We start from the raw sequence: 27,607 nt of genomic DNA, 5'->3' as shown, positions 1-27,607 counted from the left end.
AGACTATTGCCAACAACACTGCCTTCTGATCCCAGCCGAAAGACCCCAGGAGGGACAGGAGATCATGATATCTTCATCAGTGGTGTCTAGCATACCATTGCAATACCAACAATATTCAGAAGTATTCGAAGATAAGTTACCCAGGCTGCTACCACCACACAGACAAGAAGATTGCTCACTGGACTTGCAGGAAGGAACTACGGTCCCATTCGGAATAATGGTTCCACTTTCCCTTCCAGAAAGGAAGGCACTCTAGGAGTACCTAGAAGCCAACCTACAGAACGGACTGATACACGAATCAAGGTCCTCAGGCAGAGCTTCCCTATTCTTCATACCAAAAAAGTGGACCTCTGAATTGAGACCCTGCATTGATTATAGGGGTCTTAACTGCATCACCCTGCGTGACAGATACCCCATGCGTTTGATCCACGACATACTGGAGGCTGTGCAAGGTTTCACCATCTTCACCAAGCTGGGTCTCAGGGGAGCCTATCACCTCCTTCGGATCAGAAAAGGTGACAAATGAAAGACTGCTTTTAAAACTCCCTTGGGCCTCTTTGAATATAGGGTCATGCCCTTCGGCTTAGTGAAGGCCCCATCAGTCTTCCAAAGATTCATCGATAAGATATTCTCAGATCTTCTATATTTTTCGGTTGTGCTGTATCTCGACAACTTCTTGGTATTCTCCTCTAGCCCTACGGAACATCGGAAACATGTCGAGGAAGTACTCTACCATCTTCAAAAGAATCACTTATTCGTCAAACCTGAGAAGTGTCCGTTCAATGCTGAGTCAATATCCTATTTGGGGTATCTCCTGTCTAAGGACGGCATAAGGATGGACCCTGGTAAGGTGGAAGCCATACTAAGGTGGCCTGAGCCCCAGAATGTGAAGGATATACAGAGATTCCAGGGACTGGCAAACTTTTATCGCCGCTTTACCCACAATTTTTCCAACATAGTCCTTCCAATTACCACTTTGTTAAAGAGGGAGTGAAGTTCCAGATGGATCCAGACGCATTACAGGCTTTTCAGCAGTTGAAGGCATTATTCACCTCAGCCCCAGTCCTTGTGCAACCCGACCAGACACGTCAATTTATACTGGAGACTGATGCCTCGGATGGGGCGCTAGGAGCAGCTCTCCTACAAACGACTTCGGATGATCAGGAACACCTGATAGTCTACTATTCGAGGACACTCACGCTCAGTGAAAGGAACTACTCCGTTCTGGAAAAGGAATTGCTAGCCATAAAACAGGCCTGCGAAGAGTAGAGGCATCTGTTGCCAGGTTCGGTTCAACCTTTTTTGGTGAGAACGGATCACCAAAACCTCAAGGTCCTCCAGCAGAGGGAATGTTCTAACTCTTGCCATGCGATTTATTATTTCTCCCAATACGACTTTCAGATAACATACCTACCTGGCTCACAGAACATCTTGGCTGATGCACTATCCAGGAGTTGGAGTACTGATCCGGGCTCTCTTCAGGAAAAGGAATTGCTCTTGCCAGACAAGCAGTTCATTGCTCAAGCGTCAGATTTTCTTCAGGCCGCACTAGAGGGGATACAGACGGCGGATGAAGGTAATCCCAACCTAATCCATAAAGATGGATTGTTGTACGACAACACTGCATTGTTCATTCCTAAACCTGACCTTCAAGTTCAGGTGATAGCCTGGTGTCACTTTGTACCTCTGGAAGGTCACAAGGGACTCAAGAGGTAAGAAGATTGTTTTGGTGGCCAACATTGTATAAGGACATCCAGAAATATGGATCCCCTTGTCCTGTTTGTGCCACCAGTAAGACATAAACCGGTAGGCCTGTTGGCCTTTTGCAGCAACCTCCATTACCATCCCGACCATGAGAACACGTCTTAATGGTTTTCATTGTGGATCTTCCATTGTCAGAAGGTTACCGAGCCATCATGGTGACTGTAGATACCTACAGCAAACTTGCCAACTTCTCAGCACTCCCTGGTCGCCCCACCGCTCCAGAAACTGCATCAGTCTTTCTAAGAGACATAGTCCGGCTCCACAGGATTCCAAGAACATCGCTCTCGGATCGTGTCTCGCAGTTTACGTCAGAGTTCTGGACCACTCTTTGTGGTCAGCTGGGTATTCAGAGGGCGCTCTCGTCAGGATAACATCCTCAGAGCAGTGGACAAACTGAGTGATTCAATGCCACCCTCGAACAGTACCTAATATGTTTTTGTAACAGAGAGCAGGACAACTGGTCATCGTTACTACCCTTGGTGGAGGTCTCCTACAACAACACCTACCACACCGCAATATGCATGAGTCCCTTCTACTATACTTATGGTTACCACCCGCAGCATCTACCTTGGGTCGGCATATCTACCACAAATTCACCCACAGTGGACAGTATTTTGGACACCCTCAAGATGACACACAAGGACACAAGGAAGCCATTAGATCGCTAGAGGAAAGCAGACAAGGATACAAGGAAGGAGCCGACCGTAAGAGGCGAGCCAATCCCAGTTGGGGCCCAGGTATATTGGTATGGGTGGAAACCAAGCATCTTCCCCGATGGGTGCATACAGGGAAGTTTGCTCCCAGATACAATGGTCCTTAGCCAATCCTGGATCAGGTAAACCCTGTGGTTTATAGACTCAAGCTGCCCAAGGCGATGAAAAGAGTGCACCCAGTCTTTCACACTTTGCTCTTGAAACCGCGCATATCAAACCCTTTCTTGAGAAAGAGACGGCAGCAGAAGATTGCCCCTGCATCATAGCCAGATGAGTACGAGGTGTCTCACATAATGGACTCCAGGTATAGAAGGGGCACTTTGCAATACCTGGTCCATTGGAAGGGGTACTCAGAATCCAAGCGTACCTGGGAAGCTAGGAGTCATCTTCACGCACCTCTGCTCTCTCAACGGTTCCACAGAAGGTATCCGGGCAAGCCTGGGGGTACCCCGGTGGGAAGGGGGCATGCTGTCATGCTGCAACCTTGGCGGTTGTGGCACGGATGGAGAATGACCTGTAGTTCTTGCGCGAATCAGCGCTCTGCGAGCATTTCCAACGTAAACATAGGACGCGGTCTAGTGCCCTACAAACATGGTTGCCGCCGCACTATGGCGTTGCTATAACAACACGCTGGACTTCCAGCTCAGTGCGTCATATCGTTCTATCCTGGTACCCCGCTGCTGCAGCTGTCGCAGTTTCTCCCTTTGTTCCTGTTATTCTTTGGATTTTCCAGCCTTTGAGGGTGCTCCCTTTCTTAAGCTTCTGTCCTTGTACTATCCGCTGTTTCTCCCCATGTCTTTCCAGCTTTGTTTTCACCTGAGTTCTATCTCGGCTGGTACCCACCTCCGGCAGGTATGCTTTCTCTGTTTTCATCAGCTTTGCCGCTTTACTCCGTTTCCTCGCTGCATTCGAAACTGACTGCTCTATTGACTGTCCGTTTCTGTCTGAGCCTTTTCTGTACTCCTGCACCTTCTGTAGCCGCTCTGGCATTTTCCATTCCGACTTACCTACAGTTTCATTGATCATCCTTAATTACTTCTTTTTCTCTCTATGCTGAACCACACCCTTACTGCAAGTTCTGCCTACAGCTGCCTTGAATCCTTCCTACCATTCCATTGGATACTTACCTCAGGCTAAGTACTCTAGCCTCATTAAGAATTAAAGAGTATTTCCATCTGGATACCCTCTGTGACTACACATCGGCAGGGTTTTTTGGTGCCAAGAAGCTTTTTCTCTGCATTTGAGGCTGGCTCCCTGGGGTTCCCTTTGGTCAGGAATTACTATCCTGTCAAGGTGGCCTCTGGTGACTCCTCTATATCCAACTCTCTCTCCCTAAATACCTCTCTACTAAAGCCATTGGATCCTCTTTCTCCAACTCTCTGCAGATCAAACATTTTTCCAAGCAGAAAGTGGGGGGTAGATCTCTCTCCTCAGCAGGAGCCTCCCTCTCAAATGCCCTTTGTGGCCCTCTCAGACTTGAGCCAGACCTCCTTAACTTCCAGAACTTCTCAAGACCCTGCTCTTCTCTACTTCTTTCCCTTTCACCCGCCCTTTCTAATGTCCCCCTCTGCAACTGTGACTGACGGCCTGATCCCTTATGAGTCTTACAGGTTACCAGGCCCTCCTTGACCTGTCTATACCAGCACTCCCCCAAATTAGCACCGCCCTTCCGGGCCCCCCTCCCTGCCTAGCCTGGTGGGTTGGGCATCCCTCTGGAGTCTGGTCCACCCCATTCTTGCATTTAGATGGTGGTCCTACCCCCAAACCCCCTGGCACTTACCCCACCCTGGGCTGCCCTCAGCACTTGCCTAGCCCCTGGCTAGCGCTCCTCCCCCCTTCATTGTACACAGTTCCCCCTTCTGCACTTCTCGTTACTGCACTTTCACGATTCGAATGTCACATGGCCTAGTAGGACCGTTACTGTTATGTATCTCCCCTGTTACTACCCACCCCACTTTTTGTCTTGTGGCCCCTGGAAACACCATTTGCTGTATACACGCCTTATAAATACTCAATAAATAAATAAAATACCTCATGTGGAGGTGTTTTCTCCAGCTCAGGGTTTCAAAGGCGATCGCTGTCCCCCAGGTACCTCTAGCTGGGCTTTCTTAGTAGTGATTAACTGCATGCCTATCTCCTTTGGGGCAGAGCACAGCACGTATCATGTCCCTGTAATCGGTTGTGGGTGAATGCTATGGAACCAAGGATGGGGCGCCTCTCCCTACTTCCCTAGCTCTCTCCCTATAGGCTTCTGGTTCAATCCAAGGATGACTTTTTAGTGACTAAGTACCTCTGAGAAAGCTCTCAGTTGAGAGCGAAACGCTGCGATCAGTGCTGCTGGATGTGAGGAATATATATAGTACACATACTACACAGCTAAAAAGGCTCAACTAAACACTTCTACCTGAAATGTGAAAGTAGAATAACCCTTTGATCCAAGTAACGCAGGCCACAGCACCACCCAGTAGCCATAACGACAAGTTCACATGAGCAAACCCATATCCCGCGGTTTCAACGTCAGTAATTACTTCGAAGTAATTTACTTTGAAGTGGTTCGAAATGACTTCAATAAATATAGGTTATTGTGGCATATTGGGTAAAAATGTGGTGGGGAAGGATTTGGGGTAGGGGCGCTAGTGAAGGGGAAGGAGGCGCATGGGGGAAACCCCCAATTAAAAAAAAATACTAGAGAAATCAAAATGAAATTTCGAAGTAATCACTTTGAAGTAAATTGCATCGAAGTAATTATTGTCAGCAAAATGACATAACAACCAAGCAAACACATTGCGGGTGTGCAAATTAGCCTAAAGGCAAGCCTTCCTTCACCTCCACTTATAAGAGTGAAACAGGCACTCAGTTGTCTGCTTCCTTGAGCACTGTCTGTCTTGGCTTGAAGAAGAAATGTCTATAATGGCACTGTAATACAGACACATTTCTGGAGGGTCTTGCTTGCTTTTGGGGCAATTTGCATGCGCACAATGCTTTGCCCATATGGCCCTGAACTGGAGGTGAACTTCCAGTGGTTGCTACTGGAGGGCGCTATGCTGTGTGTGAACAATTTTATATAAATAAAGCGTTTTTTAATGGTACATTTAATGCCTACTATTGAAAACGATTACATGAAAAAAATGTTTTTCAAAGACTCAAGGCTACAAGCGTGAGATAAAGTCTAACATTTTGTGACATAACAATGTTAATATGTAAACATAACCAGGCAGCTGGAGTTTTCTCTGGGCTGGCCAAACTATTGGCCTTGTTACACACAGACACCACACCAAAAGTACGACTGGACAGGGGTGGGACTACGACCAATACTTTTGTGGGGTTGAGGCAGGGCTCCATTGTGGCGCCCACACTTTATAATTTGCACACTGAGGACATGGATAGCGTGTGGCAGGGAGGTTTTACCAATCCAGTGAGGCTAGGTTTGGCAATGCTGGATTGGATCGCTTTTGCAGACGACGTAGTCTTGTTCGACCTCACACCAGTGGGGTTGCAGCGCAAGCTTGCACTTTTTCATCTGTACACTGTGGAAAATAATCTAAACGTAAATGGACTCAAACCAACATTCTGTGTGTTTTCAACTAAGACGCTCTATGACCATGATATGGAGAGTAGGAGGTGACCCGCTTTTTATTTGGTTTCATCCCTTAGATATCTGGGCTACGAATTTCAAAATTCTATCTCAAGGCAAGGAGGCATTCAATACATGAATTCAAAATACTGGCCACAGTTAGCAAAAATGAAACAGGTGTTTGCACAACTACGTGCTTTTTCCTTGACCCCACTCATCCAATTTTACTTAATGCAGGTTGAGCCAATAATTATGTGTGGCCTCGATATAAATCTTAATGATCTAGGGGACAGACTAAATAAGGTCCAGAGTTTACTCTGGAAAAACACCTTGAGGTTGGCAATTGCTATACCAAACTCGACAAGTCGACATGAGTTTGGGCCCATCTCATTGGCAACTAGGGCCCTATAGAAGAAAATGTTGGTATATACAAAATTGTAAAACCCACCACTAAACTCGTTCTATGAGAATTGGGGGGAAACGCAAGTACGTGCCTCAGGGGCGTCTATCACAGATTTGAAACAACAAATATATATGTTACTGATAGAAATAGGATCGTCTGATGAGGAGCTTACCGTAAATCCATCTAATGTTAAAAAAAAGCTCTTTCATTATGATTGGGGGAAAACAATAGATTAATTGGCCCCATATTCCCTTTGTAGGGAATATGCAAAACTAGTGTATAAACGGGACCAACTCTCTAAATACATACTTATTTTCCCGTATGCATGAAGGAGATCACTGTATTTGCGCTTCCTATTCAATAAACTACCAATGTTTCTAAGAGTAGCTAATTGGAAAGGGGGAGTAGGAAATCTGTGCTGCAGACTTTGCGCTATGGAGGGAATTAAAGAAACCTCTAAACACTCGGTGATGGGGTGTAAAGCCCTGGAGAAAGTACGGGTGAAGCACCTAGGTTTGACACTAGGCAACGAAGCCTGGTGGAGTAGTTTAATGAATGGACAAACACAGGGATTGATCTTGGCGTTGTGTGAATTCATTTATAGCTTACTGAACAGGCTGGAAAAGCTCACACCTGAAGAGGAGGAACGAATGGGGAGGTGAATTATATTTAGAGATTGTTGATTACATCAATGATGTGAGATGCAATTGGAATAAGTTCTGTCCATGTGCTTCTACTTACTTTCTTCTTCCTCTCCTTTTCCCTCTCTACTCTATATTCTTTTTTTTCTTATCTCTCCAGTTTATTCTTCTTTCTTTGCTTGGAAAAATTGTTTATTTATTTTGATCTTGGATTTTAAATGACAGTGTTTCTTTTACAAATAATTTCTTTTTGTATTTGTGAAAGTTTCTCTTGTATTTTACTTGAGACTCAAAACACAATTCTTTTTTTAAAATATAACCTCTATGACCACAAATAATTACTGCAGAAGTGATATAAAGATCTCCTTTTTTAATTAAATGATGGGAGATGTCAAACAGACTTACAACGGTTGTAGTGGTTAATCTTTTATGCAATATGTGCTTAATGAATTAACGGAACCTCTGTACCCGTAATCCTATTTTTCTTTATTACAGTACACATCAGAATCTCACCATTTAATCTACCCTTGCAGTTGTTGACCTTGTAATAGAGAAGTTCATTTCTCAAAATATTTCTTTTCATTGTACCCCACTATTCCACAAAAGACGGTGATCCTGCTTTTATTGAATTTTCAGCAACAACAAAAAAAGCAAGCAACAGAAGTTCAAATATTAAAATATTGATGTGGGCTGTGATCAAAAAGGAAGCCTAAAACCAAGCCCAACTGTGGACCATGAAATATCTGAGATTGTCGGAAACATGGACATCCACCCCTTAAACTGGGCAAAGCAAAATGATATAGCGTAAGGCTCCTTCTTGAGAACTCCCAAAGCATTTTCTGTCGCGGTGTAGAGCAAATGTATTCATAATATGAGCGAACAAAAATATAAAAGAAAAAACAACAAAAACACATATATTGGACACAACTAGTTGAACATGAAGTTTATTGAGGCATTCCAGGAAAACTGTAATGAAACCAAACCATCGTAGTTCGTCCCTACACTTTTCAAAGATACCTCAGTCGAATACACACTTCTACTGTGCATGTGTATTTGTATTTGTTTATTTGTAATGCACACCTTACCCTGGGGCATCTGGGCGCATAATTTGAAGGGATTGGTTACAAAGGGTTACAGGCATTCAAAAACAACTTTCCATCTGGAGAAAGTACATCATAATGATACGGAAAGCAAAACTTTCTGATAAGAGAACAAGATAAAAAGTACAACAGCAATGTAAAAATAGTTACAAAAGAAGATCCTCAGAATTTGGTATACTACAGCAAGTGCCCAACAATAAGTGTAGCTGGATACACTTAGTGAGGGCAGGATAAAGGGGTGCCAGTGCAAGTTACACCTTCCCATGAGAAGCCCGAGTGGTTAAGGGTGATGATGCAAATAACTTCTGATGCTACGATATTTGAGATCTGTCCTTTCTGACCCACACCGATGTATCAACATGGACTTTTCATTGCAGTATTTCTCCATTGAGTTGACCAGGTTTTGCAGTGTATTTCCTTTCCTTGCTAGGAAAATGACTGAATAGGTTTTACCTTAGACACAGGCTGTATTTTATATCGCAATATCAACTGGTTGATTGATTTGTGAATTTTGCCCAAATAGGAAGACAATTACCTTACAGGAATATATTTACATGTAGCTATGTATGTATATATTTTGACTAAGTCAATTCTGCCAGGTGTAGTACCAGCACGTGAAGTAAGTTAATATAATTGAAATGGTTCAAAATTAAATGCAGTCATTTTTTGTAAATACCCTGTGTATCATACAACAAAATATCAGAAGCTACTTGGGATTTCTTTTGCACCTTCATTCCAAAGATTTGACACAGTGTTAATTGAATTGATTGTGTTGCCTGTGACCAACTTCATTTTTGGTCCCATATATTTTGACTTCTCTCCTATTTGGTGGAATGCAGCAAAACCTCTTTGGTTTGGAAATCCTAGCTGAAAAATGTTAAATTGAGTAGCCACTGAAGTAAGCCATTGTTCACGATCTGAGCAGCAATAGTTAATTGTAGACTCTCAAAAGGAGTTTGCCTTCACATTGACGCACAGCAGCATAAGGTGTGTGATGAATGCCAATGTCATTGATTCCATTCAACAATTTGGCTTGTGCATTGCTATTCTTTTCAGGATAAAAAAAACTTCCTGTTTAGCCATGAAGAAATTATGACAGATAGTATGTTAGTATCTTTGAATTAAAAGTGCAGTTGTGCGGGGGACCAAGATAGGTAGAAGGGGAGTGAAGAGGGGAAAAGGAGGCAGAACACGGTGGTGTGCTCAATCAATCATATGACTCTACAGATTAAAAGACATTGCTATCTGATGATATAAGTAGTGAAATGTACATACAGTGCAATGCAGATAGTCTTGGTTGGGTCCAAGAAGACTACAAATGGCAGAGGTTATCCTAGCATCAGGAGATAAACATCTAAGGCAATCAGGAAGAAGGCATAGTGCAGCAGATTTGCTACCTGGTATCCTGAAGGCTCTGGAAAGACCAACTTAAACATGATTGATTTTACCCTCTTGTAGTTGGGTCCTATTCTTAGATCCTGAGGGAGGTCATTCCAGAGTTCTGCAGAAAAGGCTGCAACGGTTCTACCCACACACCGTGGCCTATTGAATTTGATGTGCTTCAAAAGGGCATATTGGCAATCGAATACTCTCCTATTTAAGTATGTTCCTTGTTTGTAAAATATTAGAATGGTACTTTCCTTCTAAGTAAGAGGGCAATTAAAGTTGGGTAAACAGTTTCTAAATAGGCTGACTGCAATTACAATGATCGGTTCTTGGAAAAATAATTTGGGAGGCATACCATCAGGCCCTTCATCAGTCATATTTTCCGAATGGTCCCATTTCCTTTTCACCCGGCAGACCACAGTCTGGCTGCCATACTGGGAGGAGTCTCAATTACATGGACAAGGATGGGCGCTTGCAGACCACTACACTGGTGATGTGCACAGCATGAAGAACACATAACATGACATATTTCCTAAACCGTAATTTCACACAATAGCATTTCATGCTACACGCAGAGATTGCTAGACAATGCAAATACTGACTGATATACTCACTGATATCCTCCCCATTAGCTTGCCTTCTCTTCTGTTAGAGACACATATAGTGTGTATCAAAACCCTCATACATTTTTGTCGCATCTTGCTCCATAACCTTTCCATCGTCGACCCAAAGAAATTTCAATCATTTTTGTTCATTTGATCTTCAATTAATTGTTAGCCTGGTTTTATTATGATTTTGCAATGTGTTGCTCTGTTCAAATTGGATCATAGTGCGTCTAGCATTTTCACATATTTTTGTCTAGTAGAAAATACCTCGGTCCAATGGTTCCCCTCAATGTTGTTCCTTGTGTTTCACTCAAGGCTCAAGCCCTCTACTCACCTTTCTAAATATTTATTTTCAATGGTTTTCATTAACAATGTCTATGAAGTCAATGGTAATGCTCAAACACATTTTCAATTCTCATATTTCTGGTGTATCTTGGGCTGCTTGGAAGGCAGGGAATACTCAGGTATGACACAGGACCCAGGTAGGTACAAATGGAAAACGTCTTTGTTCTTGCAGTATACAGATAGAAAGCTTAGTAAGTAGAAACAGACAGGCACATCCTTCCAGTTAGGGCTCCCATGCTGCTCTTCCCAATTGACATCCTTGGAACTCTCAGGTCCCTGCATGTTCCACATTCCATTCCTTCTATACATTCCATAAACTGTTGCTAGATATAAACCAAATCACAACAATTTCCACTGGCCTCCTCCAGTTGTTTACTAGAGACCCAATGCATTCAAGGGTCCCAAGAACTGCTTGATACACCATCAACCTTAATCAGAAAGGCTCTTTTTTATCAGGTTTACCTATAATTTGAGTTTACTTGTGTAAGCAACAGTACTTAACGCTGGATTTGGCTCCTAGTAACCATGACTGGGAAACACAAAGAACATTAACTCAAGACTAGGACAGATGAAAAATAAGAAACTTTTCTCTATCAGGATTTAAATATGTCCAAAGGTCATTCAAGCAGAATACTTTGTAAAACGAAATCAAGGAATGCACTCCTATGATTTAATGAAGTCCACAGTCAGTATATCTGATGTTTTAGTCAAAGGATAACACATTGCGTCAATTACAAAAGGAAAGCTGCCTCCAATAAACAGGTCCCTATGTTGAAGCCTCCAGATAAAATTACAAACCAAATCCTGAAAAACCCAGGATCCAGTTTTAGTTCTTGATCCGCAGATGACTTCCGAAGCAGAGTTCTTCCTTTCTAAACTCTCTTCTAAACTAATGTTCTTGATATTACAGCTACATTATGTGGATTCTACCATCTGGGCGAAGCATCTTTTCTGTTTTCCTGCTCCTTCCATTAGGATGGAAACAAAGGGCTGCAAGTATAGTTTTGTATTGAGAACACCTCTTGGATGTAACTAGGCTTGCAGCTGCAAGCATGTCTCTAATGCAAAGAACAGGGACCACTTTGTCATATCCCTTGAGTAGAAAGTCCCTAACACCTGATTAAGCAGCAGAACATGACTGTACCCCATCACAGCCTCGCACTGAACTATCTCTGCACATGAGCTGCTTCAGAACAAGCACCAACTGAGGAAGTATACTGTAATGAATCAGGAGTAAGACTCGGACACAGAGGCATTGAGATGATTGCTATAGACTTTTATTAAAGTAAAAGTAGGGTTGGAGAAAGACCTATCTTGCCCTATCAATATGAGGGATTTCCCTGCCTCAACAAAGCTAAAAGATGTCAGTGTTGGAATGTCCACAAATAAAAGGTTCTCTGTCCTGTGTCCAAAAGGTATCCTGACCCTTACAAGCTAAACTCAATGAAATGTGCAAAGGAATAACGTCTTTCAGCTCATCATCTGTAGCTTTTCCAATGTTTCAACACAAAGTTCCAAAAAGGGTGTATAAACAAACAAATTGTCAAAGTTCCACAATCTCAAGGAGTGGGGTTTCCCTTCCCCTGGGTTTCTTAGCTTCTTCCCAGCTTAAAGGCACACTTCTTTTCCAAGCATATGTTATTAACCAATCCAGGGAGTATGGTTTCCTTCCCCTGGATTCCACACACTCACACGGTTCTTTTCTACTCTGTGCTTTCGACACTTTATTCAACTTTCCAACCCAAGAGGTACGGTTCCCTTCTCTTGGTTTTCTGACTTCCCATAGGCCTGCCTGGTATACTCTCCTGCCAGAACCTTTCAATGTTCACTGTATTTGGTTATAGATCCCAGACTCACAATCGCACTGCCTGGTTTACTCTCCTGCCAGGAATTTACAATAGTCACTCTATTTGGGTGTGGGTCCCAGACTCACAATCACACTGTCTGGTTGACTCTCCTTCCAGGTCTTTCACAATCTTCTTCACAATTAAGGACACAAGGGGGTATGCCTCTTCACCACGTACCTCTTTCTTATAGTCCTTCACTCTTATGTACTTCTGTGGACTTGTACTTTAACTTCCCCAAGCACAGGGATTATTCAGACCACTTAGTATGCAAACCGTGGAATTTTGTTCCCCACTTTCGGTGAGTAATATGTTCCCAGAGCACAAACTGGTGTCCCAATCCTCCACCATGGAATTACAGGCATTGTGATGGCTTCCCAGGCTTCCCCGCCCTCTCTCAGGTCCTTCTTCATATTCAATTTCTCATCGTGGTGCGACCGCCTCTGCCTTGCAGCAAAATGCTGTTTGTCTGACGCTCCAGCTTCCCTTCCCTGCGCAAAGCTTCTCCAATTACTCGCGACGCAGTTCGGCATCTCCGTTTCCCTCGGTAATGCATCTCCTGGCCGACCTCTGCCTTCCCTTCTCTCTGTGCCGTGGTCCTGCCTCACTGGCTTCTTGTCGCTGTGCGAGTGGCTCTGTCTCGCGGGCTTGTTGCAGTCCGAGCGGCACTGCCCTGCAGCAGAATGGGGTTTGCCTCACGCATCTGCTTACCTTGCTGGTGCAAAGCTTCTCCAATACCTTGCATCCCAGTTCAGCATTTTTAGTGCCCTCACAATTGCATCTCCTGGTCGGCTCCCGCCTTCCCTTCTCTCTGTGCCATGGCTCCAGTGCGCTCTCCAGTCTCCGGGTTCCCAGCCTGACCTAAGGAGATTACTCTGATCTCGTCTGGCATCTCAGTGCTTGACTGGCCGGCTGACAGCTTGGCTTCTCTTTGCTTGAAGTGAATCTCTTTCCATCTTGATGCTTCCTGCTTTTAAACATTGCACTACCACCTGGACTCCACAACAACTAGAACACGTCTTCACTTCCATGCTCTGTATTGCTCCCATGTTCTTCCTCGTCTCAGTGTCTTTACAGAAGATGCTAGAAAGAGTTCTACTATTGGTGTCAGGTGGTCAAACTGGATCTACACCACAATAAGCCATAAAGATAAGGGAGTTTGGGGGGTGTGGAGGGCTGTCATGCTCTGTGTGTAAAGGGGAATGTCTCCCAGTTTTGATAATAGTCATCATGGGGTATTCTAATGCAACCTTACAGTATGCCATAAAGATCTGTGGTACTGAGGGGGGTAATCAGTTTCTAGGTGAAAGGGGGAATACCATCTCTCATCTAGTGACGCCACTCCAGACCCATGAGGGTCATCTCCCCCCATATGGTCCTCCCTCAGATAGCCACCCCCAAGGTCAGGGATCAGGCAGTTTCTGTCTTTCCCTGGCCACAAGAGCAGAGACTTTCTCCGGGAAAGAGGTGATGACATCGCCAGAGTCATCACACTACGGTTCCATGTCATTTCATCGCGGGATGTTTTTTCGCTGGTTTTTTTACCGTGATTTTTTAATGAAAAAACCCATCAAACATTTTTTTCATTATTTTTGGGGAGGGGGTTCTGCCCCAACCCCCATTTTCTTTCATTTGTATTCATTCCCAAACACCCACACCCTATATATATAATTTACTAACCCCCCTAAAATGTTTGATGGTTTTAAAAAAAAAAACCTGCAGTAAAAAAACACGAACAAACATTCCACAATGAAAGGACGTCGTACACTCTCAGTAATACCCAGAGCAGTCTTAATAGCCTTTTTTGAGCTGACAGTTGACTGGTTTTGGCATCAATAGACAATACTGATTAACTCCCTGAGACCCGGCAAGTGTGCTGTCACGGTGTGAATAATACTTGCTGTAAAGATCAAGATGCTGTTGGGAGGTGTGATGACAGAGATCGTATGTGAGAGAGTTGCAATGATAGTTCCCTCACCTAGATCAGAAGCCATTACATTCCAAGAATCTCTGGTTGACGATGCACCACAGGATAAATGTGATTCACTTACAATTAATACATGGAATTTTGCAGGCTTGGAACAAAATAAACTAGATAAGGACTGGGCACAGTTTCTTACCAACACAATATTATAGGGATTCAAGACATTTGGCACAATGAGAAATCTGATATTAATGGGTAGACTTCCTACATTATTCCAGCAATTAAGAGCAGAAATAGCCACTGCTTTGGAGGAGGAGGGGGTTCATTAAAAATATGAATGTACGTGCTCCTTGATGTATTGCCATTGAAGGCAAGTCCCTCTGTACCCACACTCCAGAGTAAAGACAACCCACTAGGGAAAGAAGCCAAGAGATAGTTTTGCAAGGATAACATGTTTTACTCGTACAAAATACAAGTGCCAGCAAAGAACTCTGCTGCTCGAGATTGCTCTGATCTTACATCATGAAGAATATGCATCATAGCTAGACATAACATTTGGATGCTCCTGATTAGAGGCACCCTACACATGGGCCTGATCCATAGGGGATTCCAGGCGATAATTGGCTGCTTCTTCCCCTTCGATCTTGGTGCATGTGGGTCAGCTGGGCTCATCCTTGCAGTGAAGTTCAGGGCACACATAAAATACACTGTATTAGGCTAAATAACTAAAACCGGCAATTCATTCATTATGGCAGGCACCTGGACAGCACAGGAAAGGGGTGCCTGGGAGAGGGGTGGATAAAATAAAGTCATGCTGACCCATACATTCAGTGCTTCGTTAATACCTCAGTTCCCGCACCCAAGGGGTCCCCCCTGGGGATTGATATTTGATTTACCCTTCCCGGTACCTCATGCTTCAGGAGATGTGTGTTGTAGGTTGATATATAGTCATGCAGGCTTTCAATCTGTGGTGGGCAACTTAGGGAGGTTAGGACCTTGGGGTTGGGTGCTTAACACTATGTCAGAAAGGCAGGGGTTTGGGTTGTTGGAGTGTGGCTGGCTCCGGCCTGGCTGGGTGGGGTTCAGAGGTCTGCCCACACCTTTATGAGATTTTACTGCATTGATAGGGATTCCAGGGAGGAGTCCTGTGTCGGCCAGGCAGTGCAATGCTACCTATTTGCACGAGTGTCCACCTATTTGCCTGGTGGGCACCTTAGGGAGTTTAGGACCTTGGGGTTGGGTGCTTATCACTATGTCAGAAAGGTAGGGGGTCAGGTTGGTGGAGTGTGGCCGGCTCTGGCCTGGCTGGGTGGGGTTCAGAGGTCTGATGGCAGTTTAGTGGAGATGAATGGTAGCAGCGCAGAGCCTGGTACTGACTCACGCTACCAGTGCAATGCTACTTATTTGCATGAGGTGAGTGTTCCAGAGGTGAGTTAAATTGCTTCCGTAGAGCTATGTCACCTCCCATTGGTTGTGCGTATCTACTGCTGTGCAGTCGTATTCATAAACGTGTGAATCCATGAAAGATCCAATGCTGGATAAGGAGCAGGTTATTTGCCTGTAACTCCTGTTCTCCAGCATTGGAATATTTCATGGATTCACATGCATCCGTCCCTCCTACCCCTCTCTGGTTCTTCTTGGTTCCTACTGCCACATTACGTGCACTTCCAAATCTGAAGATGGCCACCAGGGGTGGCGCTAAGGAGGACTGATGTCTTTGGCTGGGGCAGTATGGCCCAAAGTGACAGCAATAGGCTATATAAGTGACAAGCAGTTCTAGGCTTTAAAGCTAAACTGTTTTAACATTACCAAGGATTCCCAGTCTGACGATGGGTATTAATGAGCATGTAAATCCATGAAAGATACCAATGCTGGAGAACAGGAGTTATAGGTAAGTAACTTTCTCCTTCATCCCCCTCCGTCTTACAAGACTGAAAGAGAAAGGGGATTGTCTCCAGCACCAGATTAAAATGATTGAATAGCTGGATGTCATCAGTATATGTATCGAACATGGTTCTGAAAGATGCCACCAGGGCAGCAGGAGGTTGCACATATATATTAAATGAAGTTCTGGAAAGGGGAACACCTTGCAGAACCCTGCATCCGAGGGGGGTCATTGATCCTCAGTGAATGGTGACAGTGCAACAGACTTCATGCAACCTTTAACGAAAAGAAGAAAACCAATTCAAATTAGTTCCACCTACCTCACATGTAGCCAGATGCGACTAAAGAATTCGACCATGTTGAAGGCTGATGATTTACCATTAACGACATACAATGTTGTCTGAATATTACCATACATGGCCACTAAGACTGTCTCCGTATCTCGTCCAGTGTGGAACGTGACCTAGACTGGCTTTCAGCACTTTCACCAAAATAATGAAAATGGGGAACACACAAAGGCCTACATTATTTAGATTTTGGTTGCAGCTGGTTGGAAGGTTACAAAATGATAATTTGCTTGCAACAAAGTCTCTAAAGTGGGTTACTTTATATAAAGTTGATAACTACAGATTTCCTAGAAGCCGGGACCACTCTTGTCACTAATGATGAATTGACAACGGGGATCACAGAAAGGCCTGGCAAAAGGGCTTTCACCCTCACCGACAATAATCAAGAGGTGAACTAGCTTTCGGTTTATTCTGGCAGGCCCTTAAATCCTACTTCTCTTTAGGGGGAAATAATTCCACGGTCTGCTCATACAGGCTCAGTCTAAAATTGCACACAACTTCAGCAGAGGAGGAGCGGATTAGAGCATGGATGGACTCCACTTTATTCATAAAATAGAATGCTAGATATTTACAGAGCTCGAAAGATGGACACTACCAGTGAGACCAGTGTGTCCAGATGATAAAGTTCTTTCAAAATAGAGACAACTGCCTTCTCAATACGGGAGGATTAGTAACCTTGTGTGTCTTCGACAAAACCTAATTTATCCTTTTCTTATAATGATTATGAGCCTCCATATTGTAAGATTGGGGGTTAGTTCAGAAACCTTAATCTTATTTTTCAGAATCTATAAATCTGAGCTGAATCACCTGGGATGAATAGGTTTAGTAATATGGGTCTCACATTTGACAGGAATGTTCTAGGGCAGAAGTAATCCGGGGTACCCTATGTTTCCGACAGTAATTACTTTGTGGTACTTTACCACAAAGTAATTACTTTAGAAATTCAAATAAAACCTATAGGTATGTTTGGGTAATGGGTAAACAAGGGGTGGGGAGGTTTTGGGGTAGGTGAAGCAATGGAGAGGAAAGAGGGGCATGAGAGGGACCCCCGAATCAAAAACAAAAAAAATAAAAAAATCAATGAAATATTTCAAAGTTATTACATCATGGTAAAGTAAAGTAATTACTATCGCGAAGAGACATAGAACCAATCCATGAGTTAAACGCTGCAAACTCTAGCGAGTCAGGTGCCGCGAGGGAGACGTGATGGCCTACGTGTTGAGGAGGTGAGATTCCGTGAAGAGGTGGGAACATTTGAGTACTCAGAGTATTGACATTAAACCCTGTATTTGGTCGGACCATTATACTGTAACCTTTGAAGTTATACTATCTACTAAGGTAATTCATAAAGCTAATATAACTCAAGTAGTCACAAGCAGAAATCTAGCGAAACTGTCACCAGACATATTACAGACAGCATTCCAGAAGTTAATGGATACCACCTCTGATCAGGATACTCCCTCTTCTTTGGTTGCAAAGTACACAGAAAACATATGTGGACTCATAGTTCAAGTTGCACCTTTAAAAGAGAAGGAAACTAGACTCAAAGGTAACAGCCAGCAATGGTATATGCCACAATTAACTTCCCTAAAATAAGAGAAAAGAAAGGCAGAGTGTGGATGAAAAGCCACTTACTCGTGGATAAAGAGAAATGGAAAGTTTTAGAAAAACAATTATAGATCACAAATTCTCCAAGTAAAAAGAAACATCTATGATACTCAAATCCCAAACTCAACCAATAATACCAAAAGTTTTTGAGATTGTTAAATCATTAGACAAAATGAAAGCACAAATTCAGCAATTCACCCCAAATAATGATGATTGTGAAGCGATCAAAAGGCCTTTTCGGACAAAGTGCACAATGCACAATCCTTAATCGTGAATGCAAGAAAAACAGTTAAGGACGGTGAGATCCTGAAGTCCACCTGTCAAGTAAACATTCCTATTAATAGACCATTTTCATTTGAACCCATATCGTTGGAGGTTTTGATTAAAACATTGAAGAAAATGCACGCAACTACATGTCAAATGGATATTTTACCGTCATAAATTGTTTTAGAAAATGTGGAGATTTTTGTGCCATTTTTAACTCGTTTTATCAATGCTACTTTTTTACACAGTGAAGTGCCAGATTTACTAAAAAGCGTTACAGTAAAACCATTGTTATAAAAGTCTAAATTAGACCCCACTACATTTTCTAACTAAAGACTGATTACTAATGCACGACTTAACCATTGATCCGAAAGATTCAACAAGAGAGCCAGCTAACTGTCCAGAAGCACCCGCTGACCACCCCGTAAAAACGAAGGACTCTTACAGTATCTTCTATTCAACGCGGCCACACATCAGTGCCAATTCCAGTCACTCGAAACCAAAGAAACAATATAAACAGCATCACAAAGGCTCACGAGCTTTCTTTTGCAATCTCAATTTCCCAGTAAATCATACCACTAAACTATCAAGACTCATAACACAACAGACTCTGACCCGACCTATTCTCGAACCGGATCTTACAATCAGGCCTCTGCAGCAACAGTAACTGCTGACAATTCCATCAAGTATTTCTAGTGAAGCTGACTTACCTAAAATAGAGCAAGCTGAGACAGAACTTTTACTAAATTTATCTACATATTCAAGCAATCATAATGAAGCTAGCACTCAAGAAGAGCTCCAATTCGATGTATCTGCCCAACTCACCATCGATCATTATGAACGGACACAGTCAGATCTCCAATCCATGATAAATCCTGTTGATGAGACCCTCGGAGATCCTGATTTTCACGTCCCTACCATTGATTTGGATGGTTCTACCATCTCGCAAACTTCATTAGATTTTTCAATTTTTAATCAACCGATGCCCGCCATCTTGAAACTTCCTTCTTTCATTAATCCACGAGAGAAATCTTCAAAAAACAGACTCCACCTCGCAAGAATTGACACTCAATATGACAACTTAATCCTTAATAGGACAAATACCTTACGTCTCTTTCACGCTATTCCAGCACTGACTAGAGTGACTACGAAAGACTTACACCTAATCGAATTCATAGATCATAAAACACTTGACAAAATTGCGATCGAATGTGCTACACTGAAGATTCTGCACTTGATTGAAGCCCATACCGAAGATCTCCGCACGTTGGGTTTTCATCTCAGCGTCACAGATACGACAAACAACTCTAACCTTGAACAAGAGACTGATGAAACGAGAAACACAACAATATACTCTTCATTTAGCTCCAGTGACAGCCATTACTTAGCAAACCGGATCGCCTCTCATGCGCGATCAATAAACCTTGTGACGAAGTCTACCCTTTATCATAGACATCAGTCGACGAAGGACCGTCAGCCAATATGGAGAGACATGAGTTACACATCCACATCTACAAACATGAGCGTCCAAGACGCTACTTAGCAACGACTGAATCAACACCCATGCTCTTTGACAATTTGCTCATGGAACACCCGCGGTCCTCTTCATCTGTACCAATCGACGAGACCCGAACTAACAAACTCTGATATAATCTGTCTCCAGGAAACATGGCTTCATCAAAAACCAGTAAGTGATGGATACACTGCTTATATGAATCCAGCGATTTGCCAGCAAAAAGGACGCCCCTCCGCTGGCCTTCTAACTTTCATCAAAATGGGCTCTCACCTTAATGTAGTGGAAGCGCAAGACATCTCTCCGTGGATCCAGAGACTCATTATACAACAAGAGGGGACTCTGGAGAAGAACTCTATACAAGACCTTTTGATACCTGGCCACAAGCAATACATGGGCATCTTCAATCTATATTGGAATCCCAATAAAATATCTGACGACCTCTTTTTAGACTCTTTCTTTACAACAATGGACGAAGACTCATTGAAATATCCCGGAACTATATTTATCATATGCGGTGACTTGAATATCCACCTTTTTTCCTCCAATGGCGAAGAGCTATCCGACCACTTGCTAGAACCTCGTGCTCGGCGATGGTCTAAAGAAATGACAGATCGAAATATGATGCGGCTTGATGCCTTTAATGCATCCTCTAACTCATTCACCCCAACGTGGTCACGCGGAACTAGCTCTGGGATCATCGACTACATTTACCGTTCACGGAGCATCAAAGAGCCCATACGCCGGATGGAAAATATTGCCACAAAGGATAGCGACCATTACATCTTGATTAGATCATGGTCCAACAGCAAAGAACCCCCACTGCGACTCCAATTGCCTGATTTGGAAGTCAATGTTAGGGCAACAAGACTGAAACTATCACAATCTGAAATAAAATCCCTCCCAGACAAATTCACCAGCACAACGATGATAGACGAATCCAAACTAAATTATGAATGGATACTACAAAATTTTCACCATTGTCCAACTGCTGGACTCCAACCGAGAAAACAACATCATCATGCATACAGCTGCACGATAGCTCTAAGGAAAAAAGCCCTAAAATCTCAGATCAGGCAACTGAAGAAACAACTAAATCCAACCAAGGATATTCAGATTAAACACCTAAAACAAAGTAATAAGAATTGGTTGAAAAACGCTAAAATGACACTCGAACAAAATGACGCAGAGTCCATGTTAAGAGCTATGGGGACGCGAAATACACGAGATCTTTGGAAACTGTTGAATGAAACAACAACTACAGCTGACCATATGATCTCCGAGGTCCCTGAATCAAGCTGGATCACCCATTACAACCAGCTATATCAAAAGCGCCCCGTGATCAACTGCGACGAATCAGCACCCCGACAACCAGACTGGACGTTCGAGTGGGATCTTCCGGATATAAACGATGCAATACGTCATCTAAATGTATCTCGGGCCCCCGGCCCGGATGGCTTATCTAATGCCATTATTAAAAAGAATCCCAACACATGGGCAGCATTCTGCAGCCATCTATTTGTACTGATAAATCGCACCACAAAAATCCCTGCGTCATGGCAAAGAGCGACAATAATCCCCATCTACAAGCAAGGACCAACTGAGAATCCATCAAACTATAGGCCCATTGCGCTTTTGGACCCATTGGGCAAAGTTTTTGCAAACATCCTTCTTTTGAAACTGAACCAATGGGCCACTACAGCAAACAGACACGCCATTCGGCAAACTGGTTTCGTAAAAAATGTTGGGACCAATATCAACTTACTCATCTTAAACCTGCTCAAACACGAAACCATCAGATCCAACACCCCGACCTATGCGGCCTTCATTGACCTCCATCTCGCTTTTGATAAAATTAATAGAAACATCTTATGGGAAAAATTGGCAAAATGGGGTTGCCCAGACAACATACTGGAACCAATAAAATTGCTATATTCATCTACACAAGTGCAGATCCGTTTGAGTAAGAGTGGTCTTGTCACACAACCGATCCAAACCTGGCATGGACTCAAACAAGGCTGCCCACTGGCTGCAGCCTTGTACAATTTGTACACATCAGATTTTGAAGTGACTATAGCTACTCCACAAATGAATCCGCCAAAACTAAACTCCACATTAATTACAATGATTCTTTATGCCGATGATATTGCAATCTTTGCCAAAACACCGGGAGGTCTGTAGATTGCCCTGAATAACCTTCAAAAATACATGGACACAAATCAGCTGGAAAAAAATACCAGAAAAACTAAGATCATGTCGTTAACCACACAAAAGGGTCCCTCTCAGAAAACACCATCATTTTTTCTACAGAAGGAAAAAATCGAGCAAGTGCAAACAATCAAATATCTAGGGGTCTGGCTCAATAAATCCTCAGTCGAACAACCATGGATTGACCATCTGAAAAGCAAAGCACATTCTCTTGTGCGTCAGGACTTAGTTCTACATAAAAAATGTGGGAAATATTCTACGAAACCAATCATAATTTTTTTCAAACAAAAAGTTTTTCCCATCTTAACCTACGGCGGAGAGTCATTGATAAACTTATCAATAACCGTATGGGACCAACTGGAGCGAATCTTTTGGACAAAGGTCTTAGCCATCCCGAAATGTATTCCAACATCTAGAATCCGATTCGAACTTGGCCTCCAATCCCTACACTCAATCATACGGTGGAAACAACTGGATCTTCTCAGGAAAATAAACAACAACGAGAAGATTCCCGCCTTGAATATTCTCCGTCCAATCGCTGGAAATATCAATGCAATGGCTCTGAACAAATGGAAGGAATTCCTTAACCAAGAAAGGATAAGATATGATATATCACTTGAAACCCTACTCTGTAGACCCCAAAGAGCCAAAATTCAAATTGAAAGATTCGATTGGATATCAACAATAAATGAAAAAAATGGATACAAACTTACATTAAATTGTACCACCGAAGTTAGAGCCTTAAATGTGATCCCTCGCTATCTGAAGCTATTTCCCGACCGTCTTATTAGAGACACCTTCATGAGGCTGCGTCTCAATGTACTCCCAACACAGCAAATCCTTGCGATACGAGCACAGAAAACCCTCCGACATCAAATATGCAGGTATTGCAAGGAAGATGACATTATCGAAAGTCTGCATCATTTACTAATGCAATGCCCAGCCTTAGCAGACAAACGCCTTGCAGTTGCTACGCTCTATACGAAATCCAACAAACCTATGGACCCTAAAGAACGATGGGCACACATTTTATCTGGCAATAATATTTCTATGACGACTGCGGTTATCCGCTTCTGGCAAACAATCCAGACACAAGTAATACCTGATCATGGACAATCGCCTTGCCTTGGATAAATGCAGATCAACTTATTAAACTTTTGTGAGACCTAATGTAATGAGATTTTCTTTGATAAATGTAAGGTTTAAAGTTATAAACCATATGCATTTAAAAAAAAAAAAATGCACAATTTCTGTTGAAGATAGTGGATAAGATCGCATCCACTCAATTCCAGAAATTTGTTGAGAAAACGGATGTCCTACATCAGCGGCAGTCAGGAATTAGGTCTGCTCATGGGACCAAAACTGCCTTGGTGGACTTACATACCCAAATGTTAGATGTTGTAGATGAAGTCAAAGCTGGTCTGTTGAAACTTTTAGATCTTACGGCAGCGGTTGATCTTATTGATCACGCTAAACTGTTAGAATGTATTCAGGAAAGTGGAATCTGTTCTCCTAACTCAGTTAAATGGTTTTGCTCATTTCAAAGCAATAGGAAATCTAAGAAAAACTGGCAAAATGCCTCTTTTAATGTGGAACAGATTACATGCAGAGTACTGCAAGGTGCCTGTCTGTCTCCTGTTCTTTTTAATGTGTTTTTTATATCCCTGTGTGTCTTATTAGAGTCCATGGGACTATATTTCACAAATTGCGCTGATAATACTCAGCTTCAATTCAGACTTAGAAGAGACTGTGAAAAAGATACAGAAATTATCACATCCACTTACCAAAAGATTTACGCCTGAATGATGGGTAATGGACTCTGTCTGAATGGTCAGAAAACAGAGCTTTTAATCTTTGGCTCTGATAAAACAAGAAACAAACTAGGAGTTGCTTATGAAAAAGTGATTATTGACAAACACGTAATCCACACAGTCCGTAAAGTTAAAACATTGGGGGTGACTATTGAGGTATCACTCAAATCAGACGCACAAGTTGCAGAAGTGACAAAGAGCATACACTATTACCTCAGGATTATAAACTTGATAAAACCTTTTGTTTCCACAGCCATTTGTCCAACGCTTTAGTTTTATTGAGATTGGATTATTGTAATTCGCTCCTTCTAGGAGAGGGTAAAGTGTGTATTAGAAGATTACAGATTTTGCAAAATGATGCGGTGAGAGTAGTAAAAAGTGTGTCAAAGTCGAAACATATCTTGCAGCACAGGAGATACCTTTACTGGCTCCCTGTGGAAGTAAGAATTGAGTTTAAGATTAATATTCCATCCCATAAATGTTTGGTTGGAGATGCACCGATCTATCTCAAAGCACATATTAACATTCAAACTTCAATTAGAAACACCAGATCTAAAGATGCCACGCGTCTGCAATGGCCTAGAGCCTTGCGTGTGAAGGGGAAGAAAGCTCCTACCCAGTCAAAGCAACTTAAGTTTGCAACAAGCTTTCGATAAATTTATGATGTGAAAGAAATCTTCTCATGTTCAAAAAAGTTCTGAAAAATATTCTTTTTTCATAATCCCACTTCTTCTGGGCTTTCCTGCATATCTAGTTGCAGAAACATGTCTTCCACTTGTGTGATTAACTTCTGCATCAAGGCATTGATGCATTCATTGAAGACTATGCATGGTCTCCTGTTGGCCTGACATTTGCAAATAGCTCCTTTACATGGCACGGGAGGATAGCTCAGGGACGATATGCTCGCCTTGGAAGCAAGACGATGCAGAGCAACACAGGTTCGATCTCTTCGTCCGCGCTTAGATACCTCTGGGTATTAAGTGTGTTATAATTAACCAATTATAAATTACATTGAACAGTTCTAACTACAATAATGTACTCTCTTCTAAATCTAGCCTGGGTATCCTCGAAAGCATATCTTTTGAATTAATCAAATTCAAAAGAAATGCTTTGGCAGATACCTGAGCTAGATACATATGTCACTAATTAACAATTGAATCAGGATACAGCTGCTGTTAGAGGATCTTATGTTTCTTTGACCTTCTGCACCTTGTCCTATCTCTAAATATATGTGCCTCAGATATGGACAGCAATAGGTGCACTAATGGTATAACAATGGCACAGGTTATGCTGTGCATGTGAAATATGTCGTACCGGTCTCAGTGGTGTAGGCAGCTTTTTTCCAAGTGGGAACGCTTGGGAAAGTTTCTAGAGCAACAAGCAGTTCGGTAAACACCACGACCTGCCCCGGAAACCTACACTCTGAACAGCCGTCTGTCTTCCCACCCACACAACCAACAGTGTGCTTGATGGTCTACGGCAACATTTGGAGGGAGATATTGTAATCATGACACTTCCTTTCTGTCAAGCCCCTTTCAGTTGGTTCGGATAGTCAATGTTCAGTCTTCCTCTTCTACATGCCCTATGGAGTGTTCCAACGTTCGGTACTTTCCCCAAGTTCGTTTATTCCCCATCTCGAGCCACTGGGGGATTGGGCCGCTGGATCTGGTACCCCGACTGCACTAGTACGCTGATGAGGCACAGTTGTATCTGCGGGCATCATCTCAGGTTGATACCCTCCTCCTTAGAGATGTCTGGTGGAGATTGAGTCCTGGACAGCCTCCCATTTTCTTAAATGGACTATCTCAAACACAGTACTTGGATTATTTGCTCCTGCCAATCCATGATTTTCAGTGCTTTATTGCCTACACATGGTTTGCTTGCCATTTCATTTGCTTCTTTGAGCAAGTTACCTAGGTTTACTTTGGATACCTCTGTATATTTCATACTTCACATACATTCTCTGGTAAAATTTGCAAATATTTAACTTCTTTATGAGCTATTAAACCATAGAAGCTTGTTTCCCTAGTAACATTTTTGGAGATAACCATGGTATCCATAATCTGTTTTAGAACAACATTTGAAAAAAAAATGTGAATAAATCAAGAGGGTGATTTGCTATAAGTATCTCACGATCCTCAGCTAAGCAAGAATGTGTCTTCAGCACCACCTTTGGGCTTGTTTCAATTAATAAAAACAAATTGACCCATTCTACAAACTGAACAAGAACTACAGAAAATGTGATGGATTTTACTGAAAAATGCCTCTAGAAAACAGGAAAATGTAAAAGATTGTTTTAGTAAAAGTAGATATTGTAAAACTAGGAATTAATTACCCTTATTTACAAACTCCAAAACTGGGTACATACCCATGTTTAAACTGCCTACATTGCAATAATGTTATTCCTTGTAACATCTTATATCATCCGTTAACAAGCCCCTTGAAATGTTTTGCAATTTGTTTTACTAAATACACTGTATATTGTCTAAAACGCCGTTGGGGGGGAAACCATCGGACCGACTAAAGAAAAGATTGGTGAAAACAAAAGTGACATTTATAATGAAAATACTAAATCGCCAATGGAAAACCATGTTATTGAATGTAATCACCAACACCCTGATTCATGGAATTATGTGCACGTAAAACGCACATTTGCGTGCCATTCTGCCCGAAAATCCCTGTTCAGGTATGGGGATTTTAGGGAAGAATGGCGCGCAAATGTGCGTTTTACGCGCAAATAATTACATGAATCAGGGGCCAAGTGTTTCCATTGAAATTCCAGATCACTGACATTATTCCAAAACATCAAAGAGGCAGAGACAGAGATAGAAAACTACTACAGCAAGAGGCCTTTTTAATTAAAAAATAACAAAGCTTTTTTCCAAAAGGAATGAATGGGAACTGGAATCAAGGATGTTTTCTCTAATTATATAGATGCTTCTTTAATATAAACCATCTACTGCCTTTGGAAAGATTACACCTACATAGAATAATGCATAGGATGATCATGTGCCTCACTCAGGCGGTATAGGAATCTATTAGGTTTTGTTTCATCACAAGATAATGGGCCTCATTCCGAGATTGGAGGTAGTCATGGCGCTATTTGCGCCATGACTGCCTCCAATACCGGGTCCGGCACCGGTCTCGTTCAATGGGGACTTACCAGTGTAGTCCGACCTTTGCGGGACCGGTAAGTCCCAATTGAACGAACCAATCTCCATTCCCATTTCAGCCCCCTTAGGGCTCAAGGGAATGGGGAGGGTGATAAATAACGGGCTTGCGAATGGCAAGCCCGTTATTATCGCCCTGATCCCTTAGCGGGACCTGTAAGGGACGTGTGGTCCGACCATACGTCCCTTACGGTTCCCGCTAAGGGAACTCGGAATTGGGCGGTAGGGGATTACCGGCACTGGTCTCATTACTGGTGCCCGGTATCCCTTACCGCCCAACTCATAATGACCCCCACTATGTTCACAAATGTATAAAATATCAGTTTTGGGTTCTGGTGTTTAATAAAGAATAGGTATGCAGTCTTTATATCGAATTTTTCATATAGAATTGAACATATATCCAATATTTTTTAACAAAAACGTTTCATAGCGAATGCATTTGAGGGTGGTGTAAAGTGTTACATTTTGGGGGAAAACGGTTGGGTTGGGTTTTTAGGGGTGGG

This window comes from Ambystoma mexicanum, chromosome 5q (assembly GCF_040938575.1).
Source record: "Ambystoma mexicanum isolate Mex_15411 chromosome 5q, UKY_AmexF1_1, whole genome shotgun sequence".
Classification (NCBI taxonomy): Eukaryota; Metazoa; Chordata; class Amphibia; order Caudata; family Ambystomatidae; genus Ambystoma; species Ambystoma mexicanum.
This window is presented reverse-complemented; position numbering follows the sequence as displayed.